At 46.6% G+C, this 19,319-nt stretch overlaps 1 protein-coding gene across 1 annotated transcript in view; it reads right to left on the minus strand.

The window, feature by feature from the left end:
- Nucleotides 1-19,319, minus strand: part of LOC141257386 (calpain-2 catalytic subunit-like) — a 280,695-nt gene that overhangs the window by 94,050 nt on the left and 167,326 nt on the right. The gene's annotated exons all lie outside the window — the stretch shown is intronic.

The raw sequence follows: 19,319 nt of genomic DNA on the forward strand, positions 1-19,319 counted from the left end.
AAACTCATAACAGACTGTAACTTTTAGAGATGCTGATGGTGGCAGCAATCACTTTCATGTGGCTGGTCAGGCTGATTTTTCCCGAGGGAAGATGTGGCTGCCTATATATTTCCATAGCAATGACCACTAGAGATAAAATATAGTATTACATGTGTCAGATAGTGTTGAGCCACCCCCGTAGTGTTCGGGTTCGGTTCGGTTCGTCGAACACCGGGATGTTCGAGGAACTGTTCGTCGAACTGTTCGTTGAACACCTTAGAACACCGTCGAACACCGTTAAAACCAATGGCAGGCAAACAAAAACACATAGAAACACATAGAAAACACCTGCAAAGGTGTCCAAAAGCTGACAAACTGCTCAGAAGACACTCTCTTTAAAAAAGCCGGCCGGCAAATTCAGCAGCGGCATACACCGGTACCCGACAATTTAGACAAGAAGGAATAGAGCATCACACATAGATTAGATAGATATAAACATGTCAGTCACACATATAAGAAGCACAGTGACAGTGTTGGTTACTGCACTTGTCATTTAGTGTAAAGGATTTATTAAAAAAAATATTAGTGTTTTCATGCACCGTCTCTTTAAAAAAGCCGGCCGGCAATTCAGCATCTGTACCCGACAATTTAGAACAGAAAGAATAGAGCATCACACATAGATTAGATAGATAGAAACATGTCAGTCACATATATAATAAGTACAGTGATAGTGTTGGTTACTGTACTTGTCATTTAGTATTAAAATAAAGGATTTATTATTAAAGAAATTGGCGTGGGGTTCCCCTTAATTTTAGGCTCTAGCGGAGGTTAAGCAGACGGCTGGGGCAGATGTTTGAAGCCTGGGAAGGGGGTAATACCCACGGAGCTTCCCAGGCTACTAATATCAGCCCCCAGCTGAATACATAGCCTTTACTAGCTATTAAAATGGGGGACCCCCCAAAAAAAATGACGTGGGGTCCCCCCTAATTTAATAGCTAGCAAAGGCTAGGCAGACAGCTGGGGGCTGATATTAATAGCCCAGGAAGGGAGCCATGAATATTGGCCCCCTCCCAGGCTAGAAACACCAGCCGTCAGCCGCCCCAGAAATGGCGCATTCATAGGATGCGCCAATTCTGGCACTTAGCCTCGCTCTTCCACGCTGCCCTGGTGCGGTGGCAGGGGGTAATAGGGTTGGGGTTGATGTCAGCTTATAATGCCAGCTGACATCAAGCCCAGGTTAGTAATGGAGAGGCGTCTATAAGACACCCCCATTACTAACCCCATAGTCAAAGTTAAAAAAAACACAAACACCCAGAATAAAGTCCTTTAATTGAAATAAAGACACAATCCTTTATTGTTCTAAATTAAACCATACTTACCATCACGCCCATTCCAGCTGAAGCCAACGATCTCCTGCAATAAAAGAAAAATAATAAAGCAACCTCATCCTTACCTTTCCATGGTTCCCACGACAGCTTCAGCTCTGCTACATCGAGATGACAGGCTGGACCGCAGCAGAACGCTGCCATTCAGCCTGTCATCCCGCAGACACTGAGAAGAGCAGGCATGCTTGCGCTGCTCAGCGTCTCTCTGTGACGACATCCAGATGAGCCGAGTTCATGTCCAATGAACTCGGCTCACCTCATGCACGTCACTGACAGCGTGGGAAAATTCTCACGCTGAAGCGGTGAGTGCAGGAGAATTCTCCCACGCTGTCAGTGACGTGCATAAGGTGAGCTCATGTCCAATGAACTCAGCTCACCTCCTGCACGTCACTGACAGCGTGGGAGAATTCTCCTGCACTCAGCGCTTCAGCGTGAGAATTCTCCCACGCTGAAGCGCTGAGTGCAGGAGAATTTTCCCACGCTGTCAGTGACGTGCATGAGGTGAGCCGAGTTCATTGGACATGACCTCGGCTCATCTGGATGCCGTCACAGCGAGACAGTGAGGAGCGCAAGCATGCCTGCGCTTCTCAGTGTCTGCGGGATGACAGACTGGATGGCAGCGTTCTGCTGCGGTCCAGCCTGTCATCTCGATGTAGCAGAGCTGAAGCTGTCGTGGGAACCATGGAAAGGTAAGGATGAGGTTGGTTTATTATTTTTCTTTTATTGCAGGAGATCGTTGGCTTCAGCTGGAATGGGTGTGATGGTAAGTATGGTTTAATTTAGAACAATAAAGAATTGTGTCTTTATTTCAATTAAAGGACTTTATTCTGGGTGTTGTGTTTTTTTTAAATACTTTACTAGAAATTCATGGCGGTCATGTCTAATACTGGCGTGACCCCATGAATTTTGGGCTTGGGGCCAGCTGATAATACCAAGCTGGCCCTAACCCCTTTATTACCCAGTGAGCCACCGCACCAGGGCCCTGGATGAGTTGGGTACAGCGCCAGAAGATGGCGCTTCTATGAACGCGCCATTTTCCGGGGTGACTGCGGACTGCAATTTGTAGCGGGGGGGGGCCCAGAAAGCTTGGGCCTCCCTGCGCTGCGGATTCCAGCCCCCAGCTGCCTAGTTGTACCTGGCTGGACACAAAAATAGGGCGAAGCCCCACGTACTTTTTTTTTAATTATTTCATGAAATTCATGAAATAATTAAGAAAAAAAGGCCTTCCCTATATTGTTGTGTCCGGCCAGGTACAAATAGGCAGCTGGTGGTTGGGGGCAGCCCGTTCCTGCCTGCTGTACCTGGCTGGACACAAATATAGTGCGAAGCCCCACTTCAATTTTTTTTAATTATTTCATGAAATTCATGAAATAATTAAGAAAAAAAGGGCTTCCCTATATTGTTGTGTCCGGCCAGGTACAAATAGGCAGCTGGTGGATGGGGGCAGCCCGTTCCTGCCTGCTGTACCTGGCTGGACACTAATATAGTGCGAAGCCCCACTTCAATTTTTTTAAATTATTTCAGGAAATTCATGAAATAATTTAAAAAAAATTGACGTGGGGCTTCGCACTATATTTGTGTCCAGCCAGGTACAGCAGGCAGGAACGGGCTGCCCCCAACCACCAGCTGCCTATTTGTACCTGGCCGGACACAACAATATAGGGAAGCCCTTTTTTTCTTAATTATTTCATGAAATAATTTAAAGAAAATTGACGTGGGGCTTCGCCCTGTTTTTGTGTCCAGCCAGGTACAACTAGGCAGCTGGGGGCTGGAATCCGCAGCGCAGGGAGGCCCAAGCTTTCTGGGCCACCCCCGCTGCAAATTGCAGTCCGCAGCCACCCCGGAAAATGGCGCGTTCATAGAAGCGCCATCTTCTGGCGCTGTACCCAACTCATCCAGGGCCCTGATGCGGTGGCTCACTGGGTAATAAAGGGGTTAGGGCCAGCTTGGCATTATCAGCTGGCCCTAAGCCCGAAATTCATGGGGTCACGCCAATATTAGACATGACCACCATGAATTTCTAGTAAAGTATTTAAAAAAAACACAACACCCAGAAAAAAGTCCTTTAATTGAAATAAACACACAATTCTTTATTGTTCTAAATTAAACCATACTTACCATCACGCCCATTCCAGCTGAAGCCAACGATCTCCTGAAATAAAAGAAAAATAATAAAGCAACATCATCCTTACCTTTCCATGGTTCCCATGACAGCTTCAGCTCTGCTACATCGAGATGACAGACTGGACCGCAGCAGAACGCTGCCATCCAGGCTGTCATCCCGCAGACACTGAGAAGCGCAGGCTTGCTTGCGCTCCACAGTGTCTCTCTGTCCTGAGCCACGGAACTGGGTCGCCGCCACGAAGACTACAACCACCAGCATCCACCAAAAAGGGTCCGGCTCCGGGTGTCCCAAGGCCCAGGGGGTGCGTCAGAACATTTTCATCACCTTTCACAATCACCAATGGGACAAGGCAGTGATGTCCTCTGTCCCCTCTCTTATACATCCTAGTGACGGAGCACCTGCTCTCATCAATTCGCCATAACCCCAATATTAGGTGGATTGAGGTGGGAGGCACCGAGTACAAGTGCTCTCTATTTGCTGATGATGTCCTAGTATATATCACTCAATCACATATATCCATCCATGCTGTTATGGCTGAAATAGATCACTTTGTTACATGGTAAAATTTTAAAATCAATGCAGCGAAGTCTGAGGCCCTCGATGTCTCCCTCCCCAAATCCATATAGGATTCCATCCAGTCCAACTTTCCCTTTGCCTGGCCCTCACAGGGTATCAAATACTTAGGAATTCCTATTCATAGAGACCTCTCCCATCTATGTTATCTTAATTTTGGGCCCTTTATTGAACAACTCCATACAGACCACGGTTGGCAAGTTAGAACTGTAAGATTCACTACGTGAACCACTGGTGTTTTGTGGAAAAGCACATGTACACCGCGTTCCAAATTATTATACAAAAAGTGTTTAGGAGTGATAAGGGAAGAATTTGTTTGTTTGTCAGTTAAACTCATTGATGGTGATGTGTGTCAGGGCTCTTTATATCACTGTAAGCAATTGCAGACACCTGTGCTAATTAGTTTGGCAGGTGTGTCCAATGAAAGGCAAGACTACTTAAGAAGGCTCTCTCACATTATTAAGCAGCCTACATTTTCTGCCAAAATGGGAAAGAAAAAGGATGTGTCGGCTGCTGAGAAGCAACAAATTGTGGAGTGTTTAGGTCAAGGCATGACTACAATCAACATTGTGCGATGATCAGGATGAAGTGTCCTGGCAATCAAGAAGTATGTAGCTGATTCACAGTACACACGTGTGCGTGCTGATAAGGGCAAATTGAGGACTCTTTCCTACAGGCAATTACGTCAGGTTGAAAGAGCAGCGGCAAAAAAGCCTTGTCATAGCAGCAGACAAGTTTTTGAAGCTGCTTGTGCCTCCAACGTCCCCCGAACAACAAGATGCAGGGTCCTTCAGAGGTTTGCAGCTGTGCATGCGCCATCCTGTCGACCTCCTCTATCCACTTCACACAAGCAGAAACGGCTCCAGTGGGCCAAACATTACATGAAGACTGATTTCAAAACTGTTTTGTTCACGGATGAGTGCCGTGCAGCGCTCGATGGTCCAGATGGATGGAGTGGAGGATGGCTGGTTGATGGACACCCCACGCAAACACGGCTACAGCGCCAACAAGGAGGAGGTGGAGTAATGTTTTGGGCTGGAATCATGGGGAGAGAGATTGTCGGCCCCTTTAGGATCCCTGAAGACGCTAAAGATGAACTCCATAATGTATGTGGATTTTCTCAAACAGCACTTCCTGCCATGGTTCAAGAAGAAGAACCGTGTATTTCACAGCAAGATCATTTTTCTGCATGATAATGCACCATCTCATGCTGCACATAAAACATCTGCATCTCTGGCTGATATGGGCATAAAAGGGGACAAACTTATGGTGTGACCCCCATGCTCCCCTGACCTCTACCCCATTCAGAACCTTTGGAGCATCATTAAAAGGAGTGTCTATGATGGCGGGAGGCAGTTCACATCTAAGCAACAGCTCTGGGAGGGTATTCTGTCCTCATGCAAAACAATTGAAGCAGAAACCATCCAAAACCTGACAAATTCAATGGACGAGAGAGTTCAGAAGCTCCTTTCGAACAAGGGGTCCTATGTGAAAATGTAACATCACCTAGAATAAAGTTTTGAGTTGAAAACTGTTTGATTTCAGTTTCTAACAACCTGCTAATGCTTATAATTTCAAAAATGACCATTTTTTTGGTCTTTATTAAAATGAAAAGGTTGATCGAAAAGTTTGGGGGATCTAAGAGTGTGGCAACCCAGTAGTCATGATTACTTCGAATTCTGACAATATGAGGGTCATGCTGCAGGTAGTGCAGCAAGAAGGCACTTATGTGCCTTGCGCATCTCGGAGCCCCAAAATTATTTTCCGGGCTAGATGCAGCTAAAAATTATTTTTAATTTTAAATCTGGTGAAGCTTTAGTATAGATGGCCTAATAGGATCAGTGCTGCACACTGCTACAAAGCCCAAATTATTTTCCAGTCAAGATACAGATAAACATGATTAGTAATTTGAAAGCTTAAAACGGTTGGTAGGGTGATTTTAACCAATCATCAAGCTTTTACTCTCCCCAGGATGACACAGGGGTAGAAAAGTCGTTTCGGATCCATGATTTGTTCATCTTTATGAACGTGAGTCTGTCTACATTATCAGTGGAGAGCCGCGTGCGCTTATCTGTCAGCACACCACCAGCAGCGCTGAACACACGTTCAGACAGAACGCTGGCTGCGGGGCATGACAAGATCTCCAAGGCGTAAGTGGCTAGCTCCGGCCATTTATCCAGATTGGAAGCCCAAAAAGAGCAAGGGTCCAGTGACACAGTCGTGGCTTCAATGTTTACTTGGAGATACTCCTGTACCATCGTCTCTAGGCGTTGACTATGTGTCAGACTTCTTGTCTCCTGTGGCCTTGCAAAGGATGGGCTAAAAAAGTGGTGAAATGATTCCGCAAAATTGATGTTACCAGCAGATACTGTGGTTCTGTTACGGTTTGAGTGCTGAACACTTGACGGTCCCACGGTTGGCAAGTTGGAACTGTGAGATTCACTACGTGCACCACTGGTATTTTGTGGAAAAGCACATGTAAGATTCTGCAACAGTCTCTGCTGATACTCCTGCATGCGTGCATCCCTTTCTATGGCAGGAATAATTTCTGCAAATTTACTTTTGTACCGGGGATCTAACAGTGTGGCAACCCAGTAGTCAGGATTATTTCTAATTCTCACAATTCGAGGGTCATGTTGCAGGTAGTGCAGCAAGAAGGCACTCATGTGTGTTGCGCATCCAGGAGCACCAAGTCCCTGTTGTGTTGGTGGCGAGGTAACAATCATGCTTCCTTCCTCTGTCCTCTCCCCCCAACCTCGCACAACAGAAATGTGATCAAGGTCTCCCTCATCTGATGAGTCTTCCATCAGTTCGTCCTCCACTTCTTCCTGGGCTCCTGCACCTTCCTCACTAGTTTGGCTGCTACCATGCGCCCTGGTAAAACCATCTCCCCCACCCTCACATGCCTGCCGCCTTGGTGCTGCCGACCGTCTGGACCTTGCAGATGTTAGCCCTTCCGCATACAACTCCTCCTCCTCTACTTCCTCCACCTCCTCTTGTGCCACCACCTGACTCCGAATTCTGTTTAACATGTGCTCCAGCATGTAAATCACCGGAATAGTCATGCTGATAATGGCATCGTCAGCACTAAACATCTTCGTCGCCATTTCAAAACTGTGCAGAAGGGTGCATAGGTCCCTGATCTGAGACCACTCCTCCAGCGTAATTTGCCCCACCTCTGAATCTCGTTGGCCCAGGCTATACGTCAGAACGTATTGCACCAGGGCTTGTCGGTGCTGCCACAGTCGCTGCAACATGTGCAGAGTTGAATTCCACCGGGTAGGCACATCGCATTTTAGCCGGTGAAGTGGCAGGCCCAACGACTTCTGTAGAGATGTAAGTCGCTGAGCTGCGGGATGCGAACGGCGGAAGTGAGCACACAGCGACCGTGCCCTCTGCAGAAGGCCATCTAGTCTGGGATAGTGGGCTAAAAATTGCTGGACAACCAGGTTCAACACGTGAGCCATACAAGGCACGTGTGTGACATTGCCCCGGCGAAGGGCCGCACCCAGGTTTGCAGCATTGTCGCACACGGCCTTCCCTGGTTTCAGGTCCAGTGGAGACAACCATTCATGAAATTGGTTCTCCAGAGCTGACCACAACTCCTCAGCTGTGTGACTCACATTTCCCAGACATTTCAATGTAAAAACCGCCTGATGACGTTGAGCCCTACTGCCAGCATAGTAAGGAGGTGTGCAGGATCCCTTCTGCGCAGTTAGAAAGCTTGTGGCATGACCAGACAGGCTTTGGGTGCAGGTGGAAGACCGAGAGGAGGTTGAGGAGGCAGAAGCAGTGGAGGAACTTTGACATAAAGAGGATTGACGCACAACTCGTGGGGACGGCAAGACTTGGACAGCAGCCCCTTGTCCTGCTGTCACCATAGTTACCCAGTGCCCAGTCAGCGACATGTAACGCCCCTGTCCATGCCTACTCGTCCAAGTGTCTGTGGTGAAATGCACCCTGTCACACACAGAGTTTCTCAAAGAAGCGGTGATGTTGTGTGCGACATGCTGGTGGAGCGCAGGCACACCTTTCTTTGAGAAGTAGTGCCGACTGGGCATCTGGTACTGGGGCACTGCGACGGACATAAGGTCTCGAAAATCCTCTGTGTCCACCAGGCGGAAAGGCAGAATTTCTGTAGCCAAGAGCTTGCAGATGGTGAAATTCAACCTCTTAGCTTTCTCATGGCTAGGAGGAAATGGTCTTTTACTTGTCCACATCTGAGGGACCGAGGGCTGGCTATTGTGCTTAGACGGGGTTGATAAGGGTGTCCCCGGCAAACTGCCGGTCTGTGAGGAAGATACAGGCGGACATGTTAGGTTGCCTTGATCCAAAGGTGGTGCTATCGATGTCGGACAGCGCTCAACACCAGCTGGTGTTACCACCTCCAAAGAAAATGATGACCTGCCAATCACGCTGGCTGTTGCGGGTAAAGAGGTGGCAGGTCTGCGCCCCAAAACAGGTGTGACTGCTGTCCCCCCAGTCACAGAGGATGAAGAGGCCGCGGATGCACAAGATATGGCAGACGGTGATTGGCCCGGCCGGCTAGGCCGCATTGTAGCACACTGAGCTTCCCACTGCAGCTTATGCTTCATGTCCATGTGCCGGTTCATGCATGAAGTACTCAAACTATGTATTTTTTGGCCTCTACTTAGCTTTTGCTGACAAATGTTACAGATAACACGAGTTGGGTCATCTTTATCGATCTGAAAAAATGCCCAGGCTATGCAAGGCTTAGCACCCATGCGACCTGAAGAGCCACCACGACTTGTGGTGAGAGGCAGAGTTGTGTTTGAGGATGCAGTTGTTGACGTGCTTCCAGTACTACGTCTCTGTCCAGGAAGGCGCAACCTGACCTCGTCGTCACTAGCATCTTCCTCCACCTCCTCTGCTGACCTCATCTCTTGGCTGACTGTGGGTTGACAGTAAGTGGGATCTCCGACCTCATCATCATCACCCTGTGCGTTATCACACCCGTCGTCCTCAGAGCCAACCTGTTCCTGCCCTGACAAAAAACTAAAGTTGTCGCTCCAATCAGGTATTTGAGTCTTATCATCGTCTTCCTCATTGTCTCCACCAACAGGAGTTACAGTTTGGGAATGAGGGTCTACATTATGGTCAGAACCTTCTGCGTCTGGTCCTGGATCCGACTCATAAAGATTCTGGGCATCAGTGCAGATCATTTCCTCGTCTGGATTCACAGAAGCGCTGGAGTCGACCTCTGATTCCCAGGCTATAGTATGAGTAAACAGCTCTGCAGACTCAACCATCTGTTCTACCTCACACTCAGACGGGCAGCTGGAGATTTGGGAGCTGTGAGGAAGCAAGTGCGATTTGGGTGACACCTTTGAGGACTGGAGTATTTGTGATGTTGAAGTTGATGTGGAGGAGAGCCCACTTAAAGGAGCACTTGATATCCGTTGAAGCACCTGCTGTTTTTGTGCCTCATCTGGAATTTGTAGCGATTGGCGTGGCCGTAAGAAAGGGATCTTATCACATTGTCCGCTAAAAGAAGTAGACATTTTAGTTTGGCTGGAAGATGGTCTTTCTTCTGCACCTACCCCACGGACACAACCTTTTTTCCCCTTCCCAACACGCCTATTCCCCTTTCCACCAGCAGCAGGCCTTTTTCCACTCATTTTGGTGGTTAACTAATTCACAACTCTGGAGTTGTTTGCACAAAAAAACAATGGATGGTAACCGAGCAGAGCTGAGTGGCCAAACTGTGGTATTAGGCCAAAACTATTGGCTGGGTTAGATGCAGAAAAAAAATATTTTTAATTTGCAACCTGATGGAGGTCAGTATACATGGACTAATAGACCAAGTCCCACACACCGCTAGAAGCCCAAATATTTTTTCAGAGCTAGATGCAGAAATTTTTTTTATTCAATTTGCAACCTGATGGAGGTCAGTATAGATGGACTAATAGACCAAGTCCCACACACTGCTAGAAGCCCAAATATTTTTTCAGAGCTAGATGCAGAAAAAAATTATTTTTAATTTGCAACCTGATGGAGGTCAGTATAGATGGACTAATAGACCAAGTCCCACACACTGCTAGAAGCCCAAATATTTTTTCAGAGCTAGATGCAGAAAAAAATTATTTTTAATTTGCAACCTGATGGAGGTCAGTATAGATGGACTAATAGAACAAGTCCCACACGCTGCTAGAAGCCCAAATATTTTTTCAGAGATAAATGAAGAAAAAAATTATTTTTAATTTGCAACCTGATGGAGGTCAGTATAGATGGACTAATAGACCAAGTCCCACACACTGCTAGAAGCCCAAATATTTTTTCAGAGCTAGATGCAGAAAAAAATTATTTTTAATTTGCAACCTGATGGAGGTCAGTATAGATGGACTAATAGACCAAGTCCCACACACCGCTAGAAGCCCAAATATTTTTTCAGAGCTAGATGCAGAAAAAAATTATTTTTAATTTGCAACCTGATGTAGGTCAGTATAGATGGACTAATAGACCAAGTCCCACACACTGCTAGAAGCCCAAATATTTTTTCAGAGCTAGATGCAGAAAAAAATTATTTTTAATTTGCAACCTGATGGAGGTCAGTATAGATGGACTAATAGACCAAGTCCCACACACCGCTAGAAGCCCAAATATTTTTTCAGAGCTAGATGCAGAAAAAAATTATTTTTAATTTGCAACCTGATGGAGGTCAGTATAGATGGACTAATAGACCAAGTCCCACACACTGCTAGAAGCCCAAATATTTTTTCAGAGCTAGATGCAGAAAAAAATTATTTTTAATTTGCAACCTGATGGAGGTCAGTATAGATGGACTAATAGACCAAGTCCCACACACTGCTAGAAGCCCAAATATTTTTTCAGAGCTAGATGCAGAAAAAAATTATTTTTAATTTGCAACCTGATGGAGGTCAGTATAGATGGACTAATAGAACAAGTCCCACACGCTGCTAGAAGCCCAAATATTTTTTCAGAGATAAATGAAGAAAAAAATTATTTTTAATTTGCAACCTGATGTAGGTCAGTATAGATGGACTAATAGACCAAGTCCCACACACTGCTAGAAGCCCAAATATTTTTTCAGAGCTAGATGCAGAAAAAAATTATTTTTAATTTGCAACCTGATGGAGGTCAGTATAGATGGACTAATAGACCAAGTCCCACACACTGCTAGAAGCCCAAATATTTTTTCAGAGCTAGATGCAGAAAAAAATTAGTTTTAATTTGCAACCTGATGGAGGTCAGTATAGATGGACTAATAGACCAAGTCCCACACACCGCTAGAAGCCCAAATATTTTTTCAGAGCTAGATGCAGAAAAAAATTATTTTTAATTTGCAACCTGATGGAGGTCAGTATAGATGGACTAATAGACCAAGTCCCACACACTGCTAGAAGCCCAAATATTTTTTCAGAGCTAGATGCAGAAAAAAAATATTTTTAATTTGCAACCTGATGGAGGTCAGTATAAATGGACTAATAGACCAAGTCCCACACACTGCTAGAAGCCCAAATATTTTTTCAGAGCTAGATGCAGAAAAAAATTATTTTTAATTTGCAACCTGATGGAGGTCAGTATAGATGGACTAATAGACCAAGTCCCACACACCGCTAGAAGCCCAAATATTTTTTCAGAGCTAGATGCAGAAAAAAATTATTTTTAATTTGCAACCTGATGTAGGTCAGTATAGATGGACTAATAGACCAAGTCCCACACACTGCTAGAAGCCCAAATATTTTTTCAGAGCTAGATGCAGAAAAAAATTATTTTTAATTTGCAACCTGATGGAGGTCAGTATAGATGGACTAATAGACCAAGTCCCACACACCGCTAGAAGCCCAAATATTTTTTCAGAGCTAGATGCAGAAAAAAATTATTTTTAATTTGCAACCTGATGTAGGTCAGTATAGATGGACTAATAGACCAAGTCCCACACACTGCTAGAAGCCCAAATATTTTTTCAGAGCTAGATGCAGAAAAAAATTATTTTTAATTTGCAACCTGATGGAGGTCAGTATAGATGGACTAATAGACCAAGTCCCACACACCGCTAGAAGCCCAAATATTTTTTCAGAGCTAGATGCAGAAAAAAATTATTTTTAATTTGCAACCTGATGGAGGTCAGTATAGATGGACTAATAGACCAAGTCCCACACACTGCTAGAAGCCCAAATATTTTTTCAGAGCTAGATGCAGAAAAAAATTATTTTTAATTTGCAACCTGATGGAGGTCAGTATAGATGGACTAATAGAACAAGTCCCACACGCTGCTAGAAGCCCAAATATTTTTTCAGAGATAAATGAAGAAAAAAATTATTTTTAATTTGCAACCTGATGTAGGTCAGTATAGATGGACTAATAGACCAAGTCCCACACACTGCTAGAAGCCCAAATATTTTTTCAGAGCTAGATGCAGAAAAAAATTATTTTTAATTTGCAACCTGATGGAGGTCAGTATAGATGGACTAATAGACCAAGTCCCACACACTGCTAGAAGCCCAAATATTTTTTCAGAGCTAGATGCAGAAAAAAATTTGTTTTAATTTGCAACCTGATGGAGGTCAGTATAGATGGACTAATAGACCAAGTCCCACACACCGCTAGAAGCCCAAATATTTTTTCAGAGCTAGATGCAGAAAAAAATTATTTTTAATTTGCAACCTGATGGAGGTCAGTATAGATGGACTAATAGACCAAGTCCCACACACTGCTAGAAGCCCAAATATTTTTTCAGAGCTAGATGCAGAAAAAAATTATTTTTAATTTGCAACCTGATGGAGGTCAGTATAAATGGACTAATAGACCAAGTCCCACACACTGCTAGAAGCCCAAATATTTTTTCAGAGCTAGATGCAGAAAAAAATTATTTTTAATTTGCAACCTGATGGAGGTCAGTATAGATGGACTAATAGACCAAGTCCCACACACCGCTAGAAGCCCAAATATTTTTTCAGAGCTAGATGCAGAAAAAAATTATTTTTAATTTGCAACCTGATGTAGGTCAGTATAGATGGACTAATAGACCAAGTCCCACACACTGCTAGAAGCCCAAATATTTTTTCAGAGCTAGATGCAGAAAAAAATTATTTTTAATTTGCAACCTGATGGAGGTCAGTATAGATGGACTAATAGACCAAGTCCCACACACCGCTAGAAGCCCAAATATTTTTTCAGAGCTAGATGCAGAAAAAAATTATTTTTAATTTGCAACCTGATGGAGGTCAGTATAGATGGACTAATAGACCAAGTCCCACACACTGCTAGAAGCCCAAATATTTTTTCAGAGCTAGATGCAGAAAAAAATTATTTTTAATTTGCAACCTGATGGAGGTCATTATAGATGGACTAATAGACCAAGTCCCACACACTGCTAGAAGCCCAAATATTTTTTCAGAGCTAGATGCAGAAAAAAATTATTTTTAATTTGCAACCTGATGGAGGTCAGTATAGATGGACTAATAGACCAAGTCCCACACACCGCTAGAAGCCCAAATATTTTTTCAGAGCTAGATGCAGAAAAAAATTATTTTTAATTTGCAACCTGATGGAGGTCAGTATAGATGGACTAATAGACCAAGTCCCACACACCGCTAGAAGCCCAAATATTTTTTCAGAGCTAGATGCAGAAAAAAATTATTTTTGATTTGCAACCTGATGTAGGTCAGTATAGATGGACTAATAGACCAAGTCCCACACACTGCTAGAAGCCCAAATATTTTTTCAGAGGTAGATGCAGAAAAAAATTATTTTTAATTTGCAACCTGATGGAGGTCAGTATAGATGGACTAATAGACCAAGTCCCACACACCGCTAGAAGCCCAAATATTTTTTCAGAGCTAGATGCAGAAAAAAATTATATTCAGTTTGCAACCTGATGGAGGTCAGTATAGATGGACTAATAGAATGATGCTATGCCCAAAAGATTTTACTTCACTAGGTGCAGTAAAAAAATTCGTATTCTATACACAGGTGTTATATCTTGCAACACAGATAGGCTACTCCACTGACTAACACACTCTGCAATAGGCCAAAAAGGATTAGCTTTGCTAGATTCAGCCAAATGCTGTGAAAAAAACTTGCACAGCACTGGCACAGACCTGCCTGGCAAAAACTGATAGGAACTCATGTAACCTAGTCCTGAAAAGGACTCCAATTACAATTAGTCTTTACTCCCACAACCTATCTATTTAAGAGCACAGACCTCCCTGATAAAAGTCGTAGGAAATGCTGTAACCTAGTCCTTAAAAGGACTGCAATCACAACTATTCCCTACTCCCAAGCTATCTGTATATTTGTGCGAAAATTGGCTTGAAATTAACAAGGTATAGCACACACAGCAACAGCGGTGCCGTCTAACACGCAGCTGCAGCAGTGAGAAAATGGTGGCGACGGGGAAAATGGCTTGGTCTTATAGGGCAAGGACGTGTGACATACACTGCCAATCACACATGCCCTTGCTTGTGTGAAAAAAAGCACTTCGCTCCGTGTGTGCGCTGCTGATAGGCTGACAGATTGCACCTCCCCACTGCAAATGCGGGAAAGAGAAAAAAAAATGGAGATCTTCATTGTTCCTGCAGAGATCCATCCCCTGCCCCTCCCCCCACCCCGCTGTACACTCAAACTGCGTATTAACATTAATTTTCATCATTACTGAGAAAAAATCCAGTTATGATTTTGGTGCACGAACAGTTATCGAACATAACCTCGAACAGCCGAATTTTTCTCAAATTGTTCGTGTTCGCCGACCGGCTCGAACACCGCCCAAAACAGCTCGAATTTGAGATTGGCGAACAGTTCGAGTAGAACAACGCTCATCTCTAGTCAGGACCCCATTCCCCCAAGCGTGAGAGACTACCGTCGACAGTCAAGACGAGAAGAGCTGAGAGAGGACCACGACAGGAGAGACGCGCCAGTAACAGCGGAGGAACCACGCAAGTGAACGGAGCCATCACTTACAACTCTCACCTATGGTTCAGGGGACAGTTGGGATTAGAATCTCAGGTTGGGAGGGGGCCATTTGGTGCGTAGGAGGCTAAACGGGATCTGATAGACTTTAACTGGAAGAGACTTGCGGCCTTGTGGCAAGAACCGATGACCCCCGCTAGGGCCATATAAAGAGAAAGAGAACTCAAGTGGTGTTTCCCATGACTGGGTGCATCACACTGTTGCAAAGAACTGTACTGTTATCCACTGAAATATTTCTCATTGTTATTCCAAGTTGCTGTTTATTACCCTTATTAACCCCCTTTGTAGAATAGTTATTATACATATAAAGTGGTTATATCAACCCCTGACTGTCTTGTGTGTCTGTGCGTTGCACCTGCATTACAACTATATGGGTCTTAAACCTGCAATTGTTTGTTATACATGTTGCAATGCACCTGATCCCACACCATACACCAGCACGAGCTCCACAAAGTAATGGTATGCCATGAAGCAGGAAGGGGTTAAAAAAGCAAACTAATAATGGCAACAACATGCTTGCCAATTCTTTGAAAATTTTCTCAATTTCTGGAAAATGGAAATGCCCACCTGTTTCCTAGAAGAGTTGGGAAATCTTCCAGGTGCTGCTGAAATCTCCTGAAACCTCCTAAGAATCTGAACTTCTGGAAGGTTTCTTGTGTGTAATGCATTGTAGGGAAGAGACATGGAGGGGACATGGAAAAGTCATAGCCTGGAGAAAGGGGCACCACTATTCTCATAGGTATGCTTTGTTCTATTTAAGAGGGCATCCCTCAAAATCATTGTGACACCCCAGGGGTCTGGTTGCCACAGTGATAGAGATATTATGTCTGAGAGCAGGTGGGAGGTCCTTTGGTCAGGGATCCTGTGCATGCCACACCTCCTGCCCAGTCTTGGGAGGGGAAGAACTTCCCCTGTATAAACCCGGGGCTGAGGCAGGGTGAGTCAGACAAGGAGAGTGGAGAAGAGAAGCAGCATAGGAAACAGCAGAGTTACAAGGAGTCAGGGGCTGGCAGCTACAGAGCTCGCCCTGACTAAGAAGATTCTTTACCGGACCCGGAGTCCGAGGCTGTGGGGACTAACTCCTACCCAGCAGCAGAATCCGTCGGGCAGGGGATTTCAGGTCCTCTGGCCCAGAAGCCCGAAGGCACGGTCACACGTGTGGGACCAGCACCGCCATCGTGGAGCGGAAGCCATTAGAAGGCCCCGAGTCACCGGCCATACGGGTGAGCACCACACGGTACACTCAGGGACGTGGGCTACTTACATCAGCTTCTAGCAAGGTAGCCAGAAGAGTACAGTCAGTTTGGGAGGCCTACAACTGCGCCTGGCCAGGGGAGATCCCATCTGCTCAAAGACTGACCAGGCCCCGTTTGCTAGTAAGTACTCCGGGAGGGTCTGTTGTTGTTACCAGTAAAGACCCTGAACTACACCGCACCGTCTCTGAGTGGTTCCTGCTACCCCCATCATCCACGTCGGCTGCCCTGAGGCCATACCCCTCCCGTTGGGGGTTATACTATCACGCTGCACAATCCTACCACCGGCCTCAGCGGTCTGCCCTGCAGCAGCAGCTTCCTGGCTGCACTCAACGGGTGGCGTAGTCATCAACTATTTACTACTAATAGACTGCCGTCTAGTTTGACTCCCTGGGCACGGACCGGGTCACCGCCACGAGATTACAACCCTCCATGGATCCGGCTCCGGGTAAGCTCCCGCGTGCGCACCGCAGCGCGACACAGGCCCAGGGGCGCGTCAACTTTGGCGTAGTCGGCAGGATTTCGTGCCCGCAACCACCGGGTACTGCGTGCCTGAAAAGCAAAGACTGTTCAAACTTACCAGTGGTGAAGGTTTCCCGCCATCCGGCGCCATCTTCTACCTTCTTCCCGCCATCCGCAAAGTTTTCCCGCCATCCGGCGCCATCTTCGACCTTCTTCCCGCCATCCGTGGAGTTTTCCCGCCATTGGACGCCATCTTGAGGACGCCGCGCGGGAAGAAGAGGGGCGTGGACTCCGAAAGCGCGCGAGAACTGAAGCCCCGCCTCACGTCCGGACGTTGCGTAAGGTCCTGGAAGGAGCCCAGCAGACGCCGACGTCACAGGAGCGCGACGGAAGGTCCTCAACCCTGACGATCCACTGCGGAGCCGCGGCCTACGGAAGAGGATCATCGCAAGGTAGGCCACGGTCCACTAGGGGGGAGGAAGATGTCGGATACGGAGGAGAGCTTCACTGCCTCAACCCCCGCCAGCGCTACCGCTGCTGCAGTTATGCCCTTCACCATGCCCTATATCCCGGGAGCAGCTTGGCTACCCCAGTACTCAGGGGAGTCACATACCCTGCATGACTTTAGAGAAAAGCTGGATAGCCTCTTCCAGGTGTACCCCCTCACAGAAGAGCAAAAAGTGAGCATCCTGGTGGCCCAACTAACCGGGGCAGCCAAAAGGGAAGTAAAATCCTGGCCACCTGGGAGGAAGACTGTCGCAGGGATACTAACCCGGCTGAAGGACACCTTTGATACCCGCACCTCAGCCGAGATTAAGCTTAGATTCTACGGGTGCAAGCAGCGAGCGCATGAGAGTATAAGGGACTATGCACTAAACCTACAAGAGGCCCTGAGGGCCATAAAGCAGACCGACCCTGATGGGGTGGGAAACGAGGACAGGCTGTTGACTGAACAATTTATAGAGGGTTTATATTGCAATGCCCACCGAACCCAGTTGCGGGCAATGGCCTTACAGGATCCCCATCTGGACTTTGCACAGTTCAAGGACAGAGCCATCCGGGTGCTCCGAGAACCGGCACCAGGTGGCGTTGTGACCCACAGACGCCCCACTACCACTTACTACCAGGAGGCGGCGCCCTTGTCAGCAGGGCCTGTGGGAGCTGATGCGCAGGCTTTGGACAATGACCCGGCTCCAGACCTACACCATCAGGTCCAAGAGCTAGCTAAGAGCGTTGCTGCGCTAACCCGAACTGTGCAGTCTTTACAGGTTTCCACCCCAGGGAAGATCCAGCTGGCATCCGGACCGGAGGACATCCCGTGGCGTCGACCAAGGAGGACCCCACCGGCCAGAGGAAGACCCAGTGACCGATACAGTGAGGACGGACGACCCATCTGCCGCCGCTGCAAGCAACCCGGACATATGGCAAGGTACTGTTCTTTAAACGGGCACAACCTGGGGTAGAGGGCCAACCCCCAGGAAAAAGATCACCAGGCCCATCGAACTGGCGCGACAGATATGTGGGAGGACGTCCAGTCTTGCCTGTGGTACTGGATGGCATTCCCATGAGTGCCCTACTGGACACCGGGTCACAGGTCACCACCATCCCGTACGTGCTCTTCAAGCAGTACTGGAATGACTCGGATATTACCCGCTACCCCGACGACGACTTGAGTATCATCGCCAGCAATGGTCAGCCCGTGCCACAGATCGGATTTAAAGAGGTGACCATCAAAATTGGTAGAGTCGAACTGGCCGCACAGGGACTGATCATTGTAGATATCGATAAACATGAGAGTCACCCAAAAATAACTCTAGGAACTAATGTAATTGAAAATTGTCTTGCAGAGGTGATTTTCCTTTTACAGCAGGTTGCCAAGAATGCCAGCTCCGGCGAGCAGCGGGTGCTCCAGAAAGAGATCCGGGCACTGATGCAACGGCAACAAGTGGAACTCTCCGGCGGTGAGATTGGTAGCGTAAGAATGTGTGACCCTTTTCCTATTGCCATGCCCCCAAAAAGTGAAATGATGATTTGGTGCCGGGCAGCTATTGGTCTGAGAGGTAGAGATTACCAGGCAATGGTAGAACCAGTTTACTCAGACAGTAGGCCCACCATTTTGACAGCACGGGGGGTGGTCAATGTACGCCATGGGAGGGTGCCCATTCGCATAATAAATATCGGGGAGAGGGAAGTGTACCTGCCCCGGTATGCCACGCTAGCCAAATTATATACCGCTAATCAAAGTTCTATACAATCTGTGGAACCCTTGCCTCCATCTCACCCGGAGGAAGGTAACGGCTCTAAGAAAGACATGGAGGACTGGTGTCAGCAACTACATTTGGGTACTGACTCCACTCCCTCACATCAGAAACAAGGAGTCTATCGGGTGGTTCAAGAGTATGAGAGAGTGTTTAGTAAACACCCGTTAGACTTCGGGCGAGTCAAGGGGGTAGAACATCGCATCCCCACGGGAGATCATCCTCCCATAAAAGAGAGGTATCGACCCGTACCCCCTGCACATTACCAACACGCCAAGGGGATGCTTAGAGATATGAAGGAGGCTGGGGTAATCCGGGATAGTTGTAGCCC

Source organism: Phyllobates terribilis, unplaced genomic scaffold (assembly GCF_046119375.1).
Source record: "Phyllobates terribilis strain yellow unplaced genomic scaffold, ASM4611937v1 Scaffold_3__8_contigs__length_932513732, whole genome shotgun sequence".
NCBI lineage: Eukaryota > Metazoa > Chordata > Amphibia > Anura > Dendrobatidae > Phyllobates > Phyllobates terribilis.